Source organism: Manis pentadactyla, chromosome 4, assembly GCF_030020395.1.
Source record: "Manis pentadactyla isolate mManPen7 chromosome 4, mManPen7.hap1, whole genome shotgun sequence".
Lineage (NCBI taxonomy): Eukaryota > Metazoa > Chordata > Mammalia > Pholidota > Manidae > Manis > Manis pentadactyla.
In genome coordinates, this window is record NC_080022.1 from 24,370,884 (window position 1) to 24,384,942 (window position 14,059).

Consider the following 14,059-nt stretch of genomic DNA (forward strand, 5'->3'; position numbering starts at 1 on the left):
GTACCAAAGGGAAAGGGACTGGGGAGGATGGGTGGGTAGGGAGGGATAAGGGGGGGAGAAGTAGGGGGGTATTAAGATTAACATGCATGGGGGGTAGGAGAAAAGGGAGGGCTGTACAACACAGAGAAGGCAAGTAGTGATTCTACAACATTTTGCTATGCTGATGGACAGTGACTGTAAAGGGGTTTATAGGGGAGACCTGGTATAGGGGAGAGCCTAGTAAACATAATATTCGTCATGTAAGTGTAGATTAGTGATAGCAAAAAAAAAAAAAAAAAAGGGCAGTTCCTGTGTGGTAACCTCCAACGAATTCTACACAAGGGTATAAAGGGCATATAAAAGTGTAGGCAAAGGGTCTGTTTGTGTTTATACAGAGGATCAAAGCCTAATTGGGCTACCCCGAAAATGAACTAAGATACAATATGAAAAAGAACTTCCAACATCTGCACCCTCTGGAAGACTCATGCCAGAAGATGATCATCAAAAAACCCCAACAAAGATCCACGCACTGCTACAGCTGTAGATGCACTCATCCCACCAGTTCCTGGACCTGCCATGGGAATGAGGAAGGAGATATCTAAGCTGGCCTGTGCATACAGTAAAACAACAAAATTGGACTGGATCTATACTGTTGGAACTCAACCAAGAATTTGGAGAAGTGCAAATTGTAGCGCTCCAAAGTCTTACAACTACAAACTATTTATTGTTAAAAGAACATATGGCATGTGAACAGTCCCCAGGAATGGGTTGTTTTAATTTGTCTGATTTCTCTCAGACTGTTCAAGTTCAGTTGGACAATATCCACCATATCTTAGATAAGTTTTCACAAATGCCTAAGGTGCCTAACTGGTTTTCTTGGTTTCACTGGAGATGGCTGGTAATTACAGATATGCTTTGGTTATGTAACTATACTCCTATTATGTTAATGTGTGTGTGCAATTTAAGTAGTAGCTTAAAACCTATACATGCTGAAGTTACTCTACAAGAAGATATATCAAAGAAATAATCAATCTTCCCATGTTTTCTTCCGCCTGCTACTTCTATAGCTTTTCTTCTTCCTTCCTAATTACAACCCTTAAATAGAATTCGTGCCTCATATCAAATTTACCGAGTATCATAATTCTTCCAAGTGGTAAAGATACCTCAAGACAAATGCTGGGCATAGAAGCCACAGGGCATAAATATGCAAAGAAGTAAAAAGCTAACTTTTTCAAACAATAAGGCTTCTCTCTCACTTACCAACTTCACATTTCCCTGTATGGCCCCGGAAGATGACTGGTTAGCCAGAGACGGGTAAGATTCCTCAAGGGAGGAACAACCTAAGACAGGCACAGTCGCAGGGGGGCCATCAGGTGAGAAATTGGGGATCAACAGAGGTGAGGCTTAGAACCTCACCCCCCCGTTCTGAGAGAAATCTTCTGCATACGTGGATGTTTTATTGCCCTGGTCTAGCTTGGATTAACACATAGTCTACAGGCACACACCTGATCATCTACATGTGCTCTCTTACAACACTAAACTATGTTTTCTACCTTTATCTTGTATCTACCTACCACTTCAGCATTTTATTAAAAATAATAATAATAAAGAGAGAAATGTGGTATCCACATATAAATCAAGTATAAAAACCAAATGAGTATTCATATTTGAACTGACTGTTTATAGTTCATAATGCATGAGCAAAACCGAAAGTTTCTGTGATGACTGCCCTTGTACTGTTCACTATGTAACTTATTCATTATGTAAGAATTTGTTCTACATGTAAAAACTTGTTTGTTATGCCTCAGAAGATTGGAGACTGACAAAAATTAGGCTTGGGGTGGAATAATGATTGTGCATTGAGCATTGACTCCCCTATACAGAATTTTATTGTCGTTAACAACCATTTGATCAATAAATATGAGAGATGCCCTCACAAAAAAAAAAAAAAGGACAGACTTCCAATGGTAAAATAAATTAGTAACCGGGATGTAATGTATAGCATAAGGAATATAGTCAAGATATTGTAACAGCCTGGTAGGGTGATAGCTGGAACCTAGAATTATGTATATAAATGTTCTACCACTGTGTTGTACACTTGAAACTCATGTAATGTAATACTGTGTGTCAACTACCCTTCAATAAAAAATAATTATTAAAAAAAAAAAAAAAAGGAAAATGACTGGTTGAATGAATAGAGTAGTGGATAGATGGATAGATATGAGATAAAGCAAGTCTAGTAAAATGTTAATGGTAGGACTAGGTGATGAATACATGGGTGTTCACTGTGAAGTTCTTTCAACTTTGTTGTATGATTGAATATTTTTATAATAAAATAATGGAAGGAAAAGAATGAGATCAACTTTCTATGTATTAACATGGAGAGATATCCAAAACATCTCATTAAAAACTGGCCTCAGGGAAAAGATATAGTATGATATCATGGACATAAAACAACTAAATAAAACAAAAGACTTACATCTGTGAGTAAATTAATAGAGGATACATATTAAACTGTTAACAATGGTAACTCTGGGGAAGAAAGTAGAATCCGTGTGATTGGTGAATCAGCCTGGTTTCTTAGAATGCAGAGCCTGGGGCAAAAGCTTATGTGCTAACAATTCTGCAGACAGTGCAATTCCAGGGAACCGCAGTGAAGGGGAAAGGGGAAGGAAGACAATAAAAATACAGATGCATTACTGAGCTGGTCCAGCTTTATTACAAGCACCTGTCTGTTTGGTCTCATGGGATGTCAACAGAGAGGCTGTAAGAACCTACAGCATCTTCTAACTGTCTATGGTGGGGAAGAAGGGAGAAGAATTTATCTGCTGGTTCCTGCATCTCACTAGACAAAGTGTACCCCAAAGGCATCAACTCCCCATTTCTGGAACCAGCCTGGCCAGCCAGTCTGCAGGCACAGGTGCCTAGCGGGTCCCACAGAATATTGCGTCTCCACAGCAATGGCTAAGTTCCAGAGGTGGTACTGAGGCTGGAGGCAAGAATGGGTTGTACCTGTGAGCAACTTGGGGGATCAAAAGTAGTACCCACAATAGGCCCTCCTGGATAAATTGGTGGACAATATTGCTTCTGCCTTAGGAGCTTGGCAAGCCTCCCTCCTGTGGCCTAGACTAATGTTCTTACTACAAGGCAATCCTTGGAGAGTCTTCAGTAACAGTTAAAGAAAAGATCACTGAGCAAATCTGGAGAAGTGCATAATCTGGGTCCAGCACAATTGATTTTGGTAAATGAGGACTTTCACTTTTAACCATGTATTGACATATTTTTTAACATGTATTAACATGTATTTAACATATGCATTGTTTAAATCTTTTACAAGACTGTATTCAAGTATTGTTTGTGTAATTAAGCAGAATCAATAAAATTGAAATGTGACAGACTTTGTGCATCATTGTGTACCTAATATAGTAAGAAGATAAATAGAATGAATTATGGAAATGGTAGCCTTATATTATCCAGTAAATTTAAGCAAGGTATTATTTAGCCAAAGCAATCTTGAGAAAGAAGAACAAAGCTGGAGGTACCATGCCCCCTGATTTCAAACTATGCTACAAACTATAATAAAACAAGATGCTACTGGCACAAAAACAGAGACATAGATCAATGGAACAGAATAGAAAGCCCAGAATAAACCCATGCTTATATGAGCAATTACTTTATAACAAAGGAGGCAAGAATATACAGTGGAAGAAAAGATAGTCTCTTCAATAAATGGGGTTGGAAAGACTGGACAGCTAGCTACATGCAGAAGAATTAAACTGGACTACTTCCTTACACCATATACAAAAATTAACTCACAATGGATTAAAGACCTAAATGTAAGACCTGAAACCATAAATCTCCTAAAAGAAAACATATCAGTAAACTCTTGGACATTGGCCTTAGCAATTTTTTTCTGGATATGTCTCCCCACACCAGGGAAACAAAAGCAAATATTAAAAGTGGGACTACATCAAACTAAAAAAGCTTCTGCAAAGCTTCATCAACCAAATGAAAAGGCAACTTACTGAATGGGAGAAGATATTTGCAAATGATATATCTGATAAGGAGTTGCTATCCAAAATGCATAAAGAATTCATCCAGCTCAATAGCAATAATAATATAATTCAATTAAAAAATGGGCAGGGGACCTGAGTAGACTTCTTTCCAAAGAAGACACACAGATGGTCAACAGACAAATGAAAAGCTGCTATACATCACTAACCAACAGGCAAATGCAAATCAAAACCACAAGTGAGATATCACCTCACACTAGTCAGAGCAGCTAGTATCAAAAAGACAAGAAATAATAAGTTCAGTGAAGATGTGCAGAAAAGGGAACCCTCCTATACTGTTGGTGGGAATGTAAATCAGTGCAGCTGCTATGGAAAGCAGGAGGTTCCTCAAAAAATTAAAAGTAGAACTACGATGAGATCCAGCAATTCCACTTTCAGATATTCACTCAAGGAAACTGAAAACACTAATTTGAAAAGATATGCACCCCTATGTTTATTGCAGCATTATTTACAATAGCTGATACAAGGAAGCAACCTAAAAGCCCACTGATAGATAAATGGATAAAGAAGATGTGGTACATACATACAATGGGATATTACTTAGTCATAAAAAGAATGAAATCCTGACAAATTGGAAGCCAGAGAAGACAAATACCATATGATTTCACTTACATGTGAAATATAAAACACAAATGAATAAACAAAACACCAGAACTAGACTTATAAACACAGAGAACAAACTGCTGGCAGCCAGAGGGGAGGAAACTGGAGACGGGCAGGACAGGTAAAGGAGATTAAGAGGGACAAACTTCCAATCATAAAATAAATAAGTCACAGGGATAAAAAGTACAGTACAGTGAATATAGTCAATAATTTTGTAATAACTTATATGGTGACAGATGGTAACCACACTTGCTGTGGTGAGCATTTGGTAATGTATATAATGTTAAATCATTATGTTGTATACCTGAAACTAATATAATATTGTATGTCAACTATCCTTCAAATAAATTAATAATACTCATTTAGTAAAAAAAAAGTAAGATATTTTAGATAAAGCAATATATTAAATGAAACTGAGATTTCATTTTTATTCCCTTTGTAAATGTTTTCATGAAAATAAGTTCAAAATCAAAAAATAATTCATTGTGATGATAGGTTTTGAATAGTAGCATGGGAATGAATTTATGGTCCCTGGAATAATAAGCATGCAAAGTGTAGGTTTCTAATTCTGTGATGAGGGTAAGATAATAACATTTGTTAAAGAGCTAGTAAAACTTCACAGCAATCTGGCCCATCTTGTCCTCTTAGCTCTCTGTTAGCCTTTTGTCTCCTTGTCACCAGGAGCTTGTCTTACAGCTTATTTCTCCCTTTTCTTCCAATGATGAGCCCTGCACACTTCTTTATTAAATTTTAAAGTTTTTCTCTTTTGAATATTTCAAACACCATGTGATCTTCCTAATTAGTTACCGTTTTTGGTGATTAAGATGTTTGTTTATTCCTCAAATATAGCAATTTATTAATTTATTGTCATTTAGCTCTAAATCTAGCCCTTGTTGCTCTGCTTTGTGAAATGAGCTGAACCTTCTAAACATGTCTTCTTCGTCAGCTGGAGCAATGCTAGGCTTTGTCAGTAGAGAGCACTGTGGGGGCTGCTGCAATAGCAGAAGTGGGGGCTTCTTGACCTGACTCCAGTGTACCCTTCTTCCTGATCCCACGTAGCAGCTGCCAGGGGAGTGGTGCTCATCCTACAGTTAAGTTTTACTGGCATCTGAGTATGTGGCCTCTGACCCTCCTGGCCAGGCCAGGGGCCCCTCGCTGAACTTCACGCATCCTCTCCAGAGTCATCTGAATCTCAGTCTTGGCAGGGGATGGGGAAAGATGGGGTGTCTTGTAAATCTGTTCTTTCCTTGACTACTCTCCTTCCACTTAGAGGTAACAGCTGTTCCTGTTTTCTTTGCCATTTGCTATTCCTGTTTTCTTTGGTGCTCTCTTTTACCCCTCTAGCAGATAACCAGCTGTGATAGTTAATTTTCGTGTCAATTTAGAGGGTGTTTTGGATGAGATTAACATTTAGATCTACAAACCTTTGGGTAAAGGAAATTACACTCTATGATGTGGGTGGGCCTTATCAAATCAGTTGAAGGCTTGATAAGAACAAAAAGACCCGCATGAGTGACAGGGCAGTTACCACTGCAACTGGAACATGGCTATCCTGACTCTGGAGCCTTCCAACCCACACCACAGATTCGGATTTGCCAGCCTCCATAATCACACGAACCAATTCCTTATAGTAAATCTCTTTATATATATAAATCTTTTACTAGCTAATAATTCTTTATACTAAAGTTTCTGTGTTTATATTTGTGGTGTGACTTCTGTCTCCTGACCAGACACTGATTGATATCAGCAGTGTACATGATACAAGGACATACATGAAGATAATCATCGTAAAATAAAACGTCTGCCCTCAGTAGCTGAAAGAAATGGACAAAGGAAAAGTTGTGAAAACATTTCATGTGAACAGTAATGGAGATGTTCGTTTAGGGCCACACGGAAGCAGAGAGGAGGAAGCTCATACCCCTTGGCATGTTACAAGGCTTCACAGGACAGGTGATGTCTGAACTGAATCTTAGAGGAAAATTAGAGTTTTCTAGGAAAATGAAGGTGGAGAGTAGTGTAACCCAGGTGGAGGGAAGAAAGCGTGTGCAGAGGAAGCACATTACATTTTGGGGACTAAAAGCGAGGTAGCTCCATGAGGCTGTGGGAGAGGAGGTCAGGGGAGGACGGTGAACGTGAAAGGTCTTAGGAGCACTATAAGTAGTTTGGATTGAGGGCTCTAGGCCAGAGATTTTCCAATCTTTTTTGCACCAAGACACCCATAATAGACAATGCTCATATTCATGACAGTTCCATACCTGCACCAAGTTTTTGCTGAAACAGTTGTCCTCTGATTTGAGGGTGTGACAAAGCAGCTGTAATTCATAGTTGCTTCAACTATAACTGGAACATCAGTAATGGCTGCTCATCACGATCTATGGCAGAGATAAGACAGGCTGTGTGTTACACAAATTTTCTGGCTCTGACTCCAACTCTTTCTCTTCTACATAAGAAAATGTATCAGAATGTTCCCTTCTAGCTTCTCCAACTCCCTGCTGGGACAGCTGCAACACTAAATAATTTACCAACTGTTGGATTCTGGGGGAGATCTTGAGTACACCTAACACCCTGAGTTCTTGGGAAGATAGCATGGACCAGCAGTACTTGCAGAATGAGTACAGTTCAGGGTGAGGTCAAAGGATGCAAGGCTTGAAAACAGAATTTACTCTCAGGAAGCACCCAGGGCAAAGACAGTGATGTCTGTCTGCTGCATGCAGTGCTGGGAGAGGCTTGCTATTGCCCACATGGAGACAGCATGGAGGAAACTGCTGTGCTGTGCCGGGCTGAGCTCAACTGTTCCTGCTGGCCCCCAGCAAACAAAAGGACACTACCACATACCTCCCGAGACAGATCCCAGCTTGCCAACTGTTCACTCTATTCCCTCTGGAGAAAAAACACACATCTTATATTCCACCATTACTCATTCATTCAACAAATGCTTTCTACGATGTTCCCTCTATGCTGAGGATACAACACCAATCAGACAGACAAGGTGTGAAACATACATTTTAATTGGGGAAGACAGACAACAATAAAACATATGTAACATAATTATCAGATGGTGGTAAAGTCAGAGTATAAGGATTAGAGACTTACTGGATGGTGGAGTGCTGCTTTGGTGAGGTAGTCAAGGGAGGCTTCTCTGAGGTGGTGGCAATGGAACCAAGACCTGAATATGAAGAAGTCAGTCAGAGGGCATAGTAGTAAAGGGCCCTGATGAGTTACCTAGAAGAGGATTATTCATAGATTAGAGGTAGCTAGGGACTGCGAGGAGGGGAAATAGGGAGTTATTATTTAATGGGTACAGATTTCTGTTTGGGATGATGAAAAAGTTCCATACCAGATGGACAGTAGTGATGGTTGTACAACATTGTGAATATCCTTAATGCCACTGAATTGTACACTTAAAAATGGTCAAAATGGTAAATTTTAGGTTATGTATATTTTACCACAATTAATAAAAAAGAGAGAGTAAAGGGCGTTGAGGCAGAGACTCACTTGTCAGACTGAGGGACAGTAAGGTGGCTGCAGTCAAGTGAGTGAGGAAGAGAGTGGGAAGAGACCAGTGAAGATGGACACACATCTAGACCAATTCTGGTGAAATTTATGAACTCTAAGGATCAAGAGAAAACTTTACAAGCTTCCAGATAGAGAGAATAGTCTTCTTACCAAGGAAAGGATATGGAACTGGCATTAGACAACTAATTAGTGAAACTAGAATCTAGAAGACAATGGAATATTACAGACCTTGGAGAAGTAAGACCCTGATCCAAAAGTTCTATACACAACCGAGATATTATTCACATGTGAGGGCTCATGCCTTACCTTGCTCCTAGTCTCTTCCAACACCACATATTTATCCCATGTCCACCATCTGAACTTGATTTCTCTGGCTTCACCTTGAGGGTTCTGCAAGGATTTGGTTCAGAATCATCTTTGACTCTTTGCAGTTCCCTTGGGTGAAACGACCTATCCTAATTCTGGATCTGGGAACCCAACCACAGGCATTGTCATCCCTGGCTGGTGTGACTAGCTCCACATCAAGTCTTCTCTACAGCTAGTCACACTGGGCAATGAGGTCCCACGCGATGGAGAGATGACACTTCAGTGATGACAGTAGCAGTAGGACCTGAGGAAGAGAGGAACAAGTACCTAGATGAATTGGTAAAATACGTACAGGCCATCTTGGTGAACTTTCTAGGTTCCAATGGCCTAAGGCATGTGAAGATATTTCCTTTAAGTAAAAAGCGAGTTGCTGTGCTTTGCAGCGCTGCCATTGAGAACACTTGTTGGAATATGAAGTTTGGAAGCAACATAGAGCACATGTGGGTGCTGCGCTGATCCATCTTCCAAGTAACCCAAAGACTGTCAACTCTGAGTGGGGCCCAGGGAAACAAAAATATTTTCAACAGGTTCAGGCTTCAGTGCAAAGAGCAAAAACCCAGACTTTATCAGGGCTGTGCCAAGTCCTGCTAGGCGATTAAAGATGGGGTTGGGCTGACTATAGCGTGGGGGCATTCCCTTGGCAACCTCGCCACGGCTAAGGAACGACAGGCCGAGAGACCACCTCATTCCAACGCTGCTTCTGCCGACGCATTGAAAGGTGAAAGCTCAGAAGGCTGCCTGTCTACAGTAACAGTAAATGAGAATCATCTAGAATAGTTTTGTGGTGCCTGCCACTCCCTTCTCTGAGGCTACTCCCCTCTCTCTCCTTAAACTCATCTTGACTAGTTTAGTCATTTTTGCTGAGGTAACAGCCCACTTCAAACTGTCTGTAGCTTAAACAGAGGCTGGTAAACTTCTTCTGTGAAGGGCTCCATGGTAAGTATTTTGGGCTTTGTGGGACATGTGGTCTCTATTGCAGCTACTCAGCTCTGCCCTGGTAGCATGAAAGCAGCCATAGACAGAATGTAAATAGACCGTGGCTGTATTCTGATAAAACCTTATGAATGCTATAATTCGAACTTCATAAAGTTTTCATGTGTCACAAAATATTCTTCTTCTTTTGATTACTTTATTATTGAAATGTAATTGACATATAACTTAAATAGTTCCAGGGACCGGGACGGCTGTGTGGGGCCAACCTACCGGCACTCCGAGAGGCTGTGAGGGAGACTGTGGAGAACCAGGAGTGACAGCAGTTTAGACATGAATAAAGGCAGCAAAGGATGTATGAAAAAAATGAGCAGTGTGAATCTTGACAAACTCATAAATGGCTTCTCATATATAGAAAAGAAAATGATAGAAACCAAGGGAAAGAACAGTGTATTGGATATGCATTTGGAAAAACTAACTTTATTAAAAGTAATGCAAACACAGGAGATCTTTATTAAAGAAGAATGTGCTACTCTTCATAGTATGATAAAAGGGCTACAACAGACCACTGAATATCAACATAATTTGAAAGGTGAAAATGAACAGTTAAAAAGAAATGCTGATCTTATGAAAGAAAAGTTAAAATCTCATGAACAGGAATATAAGAATAATATTGCCAAACTCATGAGTGAAATGAAAATTAAAGAAGAGGGATATAAGAAAGAAATAAGGGAACTTTATCAGGATATGCAGGAAAAAGTTGTAGTAAATGAAGAAAAGCATAAAGAACTGATAGAGAAAAAAGAGGTGGAAATTTCCAAGTTAAATGCAAAGTTAAGAACTCAAGAAAAGGAAAAGCGAAATGAAATAATCAGACTACAGCTAGAGTTTGATGCCAAACTAGCAAGAGTTCAAACTAAATCAAAATCATATCCAAATTCTACTGTTTCACCACAGAGTATCTACAGAAGGAAGCTTCAGCATCTTCAAGAAGGAAAGAACAAGGGGATTGCAGTTCTTCGTAATACCATTCTAACTTGGAGCAACACCTCTCTGTTGGCAAAGATCCCCACTTTAAGCATAGACGGTTTTGAGTATAGCAGTATATTCACTCGCTGCTGTTTAATTTCTTTAAAAGCAGAATTTTCTTTAAGAGTGAATTTCTAAAAAATTCACTTATATTGTCAATAAAATATACTGCCTAAATAAAAATGGGAAAAAGAAACAGCTTTAAACATTTTTAATTGAGTTTATTTAAAGAAATCCACACTTTGGCCAACTGTGTACTGCATTATTGCTTAATAGTATTTACCATAAAAGAATTCAGGTTTCTAGGATTTAGTTTACCTATTGAACCATCATTGACTATGAAAATACTTTCTAAGCAATCAAGAGATAGTCAGCATTCTTTTATCTTTTCCCTTATTGCTTTCAAGACAGGCAATCTCAAATTTTAAAGATTCAATACAATGCTAGATAAAGAAAACAAGATATAAAAGGCTCCATTCATATGTGACAGCAAAAATCAAGATATGGATCTTAGAGTATAAATGGATATTTAAGATGTAGTCATGGCAAAATATTCATGTGTAAGTATTTTTGGATCTTAAAAAGCAGAATTGTTTCTTTAAAAGTTTAATCGGTTAAACATGTAAGATTAATAAGACAAAAATAATATTGTTTTGAGGAATAAATAAAGAAAAAAAAATGGAGAAAAAAACATTAAATAGTTCCAGGTGTACCACATAATGTTTAATATTTGTATATATGGCAAAATGATCACTACAACAAATCTAATTAACATCCATCACCACACAGCTACAAAACTTTTTTCTTTGTGATGTGAACTTTTAGTATCTACTCTCTTAGCAACTTTCAAATATGCAATGCAGCATTATTAACTATAGTCAACATTGTGTTTACACTACATCCCCATGACTTATTTATAACTGGAAGTTTGTACCTTTTGACCCCTTTCACCCATTTTGCCCACCCCACACCTTCTCACCTCTGGCAACTATCAATCTGTTCTCTGTATCTGAGTTTTTAAATTTTGTTTTGTTTTGTTTAGAATCCACATGTAAGTGAGATAATTCAGTATTTGTCTTTCTGTGACTTATTTCACTTAGTATAATGCCCTCAGGATCCATCCATGTTGTCACAAATGGAAAAATTTCCTTCTTTTTATGGCTGGATAATATTCCATTGTTTCTTTATCCATTCATCCATCAGTGGACAGTTAGGTTGCTTCCATGTCTTGGCTATTGTAACTAATGGGGCAATGAACACAGGGATGCACATATCTTTTTGAGTTCGTATTTTCATTTCCTTTGGACAAATATCCAGAAATGGAATTGCTGAATCATATGGTAGTCCTATTTTCAATTTTTTGAGGGACCTCCAAACTGTTTTCCCTAGTGAAAAATTTACATTTCCACCAACAGAGCAGGAGGGTTCCCTTTTCTCCACATCCTCACCAAAACTTGTTATTTCTTGTCTTTTGGATGGTGGCCATTCTAACTGGTGTGAGATGACATCTCACTGTTGTATTGATTGCAATTTCCTGATGATTAGTGATGCTGAAAACCTTTTCATGTACCTATTGGCCATTGTGTGTCTTCTTTGGGAAAATGTCTAGTCAGATCCTTTGCCCATTTTTAAAATCAGATTTGTTTTTGTATTGAATTATAGAATTCTTTATATATTTTGGATTTTGACCCCTTATCATATATATCATTTGCAAATATATTCTTCCATTCAGTAGGTTGCATTTTCATTTTGTTATTGTTTCCTTTACTATGCAGAAGCTTTTTAAGTTGATGTAGTTCCATTTGTTTATTTTTGCTTTTGCTGCCTTTGTTTTTGGTGTCAAATCCAAAAAGTCATCATCAAGACCCATGTCATGGGGCTTATAGCCTATGTTTTCTTCTAGGAGTTTTATGGTTTCAAGTCTTACATTCAAGTCTTTAATCCATTTTGAGTTAATTTTTGTGTATGGTGTAAGATAATGGTCCAGTTTCGTTCTTTTGCATGTAGTTGTCCAGTTTTCCCAACATGATTTATTGAAGAAACTGTCCTTTCCCCATTGTATATTCTTGACCCCTTTCATGTAAATTAATTGACCATATATGTGTGTTTTGATTACATTTTGACCTTTCAAAAATGAAAAAATAGCTTATAGGCCTTATAAAAACAGACAGTTGATTAGGTTTGGCCTAAGGACTGCAGTTTGCCAATCCCGGATTTACACCAATGAACATATATTTCCTGCATATATTACATGTTGGTGATTGCAGGTTAGTTTCTGTGGCTCCATGTGCCATTACTCTAGGACCTACACTGGGCTTAAGGAGAAGCCCTTATTTGGGTCACACTATTCTTACATCAGAAAGAAAGGACAAGAGAGCTGGTGGAAACACATGATGACTCTTAAAGCTCTTGCTCAGAACTGGCATGCAAGCACTGCTCATATTCCATTGGCCCAAGCAAGTCACCAAACCAAAGTATACAATGGGGCAGGAAATGGCACTGTCTCTAGAGAGGTACTAAAAGTCACATGGCAATGGGTGCTGCTGTATAATCCTGTCAGAGTGAAGGAAGGGAATAATTGGAAAGGCTAATACAATATACTACCCTGAACAGATATTCTTTCCCAGTATGCATTAGGACAGTGTTAGCCAAAGTGTGGTTCAAGGACTGATGTCCCTGGTCTATATTAAGTACAGAAAATGAAAGTAGGCATTTAAAAATGTTATACAATAAAGAGGCCTGCAACAGAGTGGGAACAAAAACAATTTGGTCCTTTACTACAGTTTGAGAAGCACTGCATTAGCAGACAGAATAACCCATACCTCCAGGGAACATGAATTCACAGGCCAAAATACAACTGCCATGAGAAAAACAATAAACTAAATTGCACACATACACACACACACACACACACACACAATTACAACTAAATAATCTAAGAATTATTGGAATAGAAGAATCAGAAATTTAAAATAAGAACGAAAAATATTCTTAGAAAACACATTACGTTAATATGAGACAATAATGATAAATCATAAAAAAGAACCACAAAGAAATATTAGAATTTAAAATGTCATGTTGAAAGAAAGAACATAAGAGATAGGACAAATGGCAGGATAGGATAAATGGAAGGTTGAAGAAAAATTAGTAAAATTCAAATCATGTTGAAATTTTCTATAAGATAGCAAGAAAGGACAATATGATAGAGAATATAAAAAGAAAAGTCAAGAGACATGGAAGATAGGAATAAAAATGCCAATATCTGGAAATCCAGGTGTTTTAAAAGAAGGGGAAAAAAATGGAGAGGCATAAGTAATATTTTAAATAATGAAGGTAACCTTACCAGAACTAAAGAAGGATGAAAAGTCTTAGATTAAAAGATCTCAGAGTGCCAAAGAGGAGCATTAAGAAAAAAATCTACACTTAGAGACATTTTAACAAAATGTAAGAAATCAAATGTAAAATGTAATAATATGGAAGACAAAAAATTATGAAGGCTCCCATGCAAAGAGCAAACCAATATCATGCTATTCAACATCAACACTGGATGCAAGAAAAGAACA

The 14,059-nt window shown here is 38.0% G+C and overlaps 1 pseudogene; it reads left to right on the forward strand.

Moving 5' to 3' along the window:
• Positions 1-9,788: 9,788 nt before the first annotated feature.
• LOC118930852 (coiled-coil domain-containing protein 152-like) lies at positions 9,789-11,004 on the forward strand (annotated as a pseudogene).
• Positions 11,005-14,059: the final 3,055 nt, after the last annotated feature.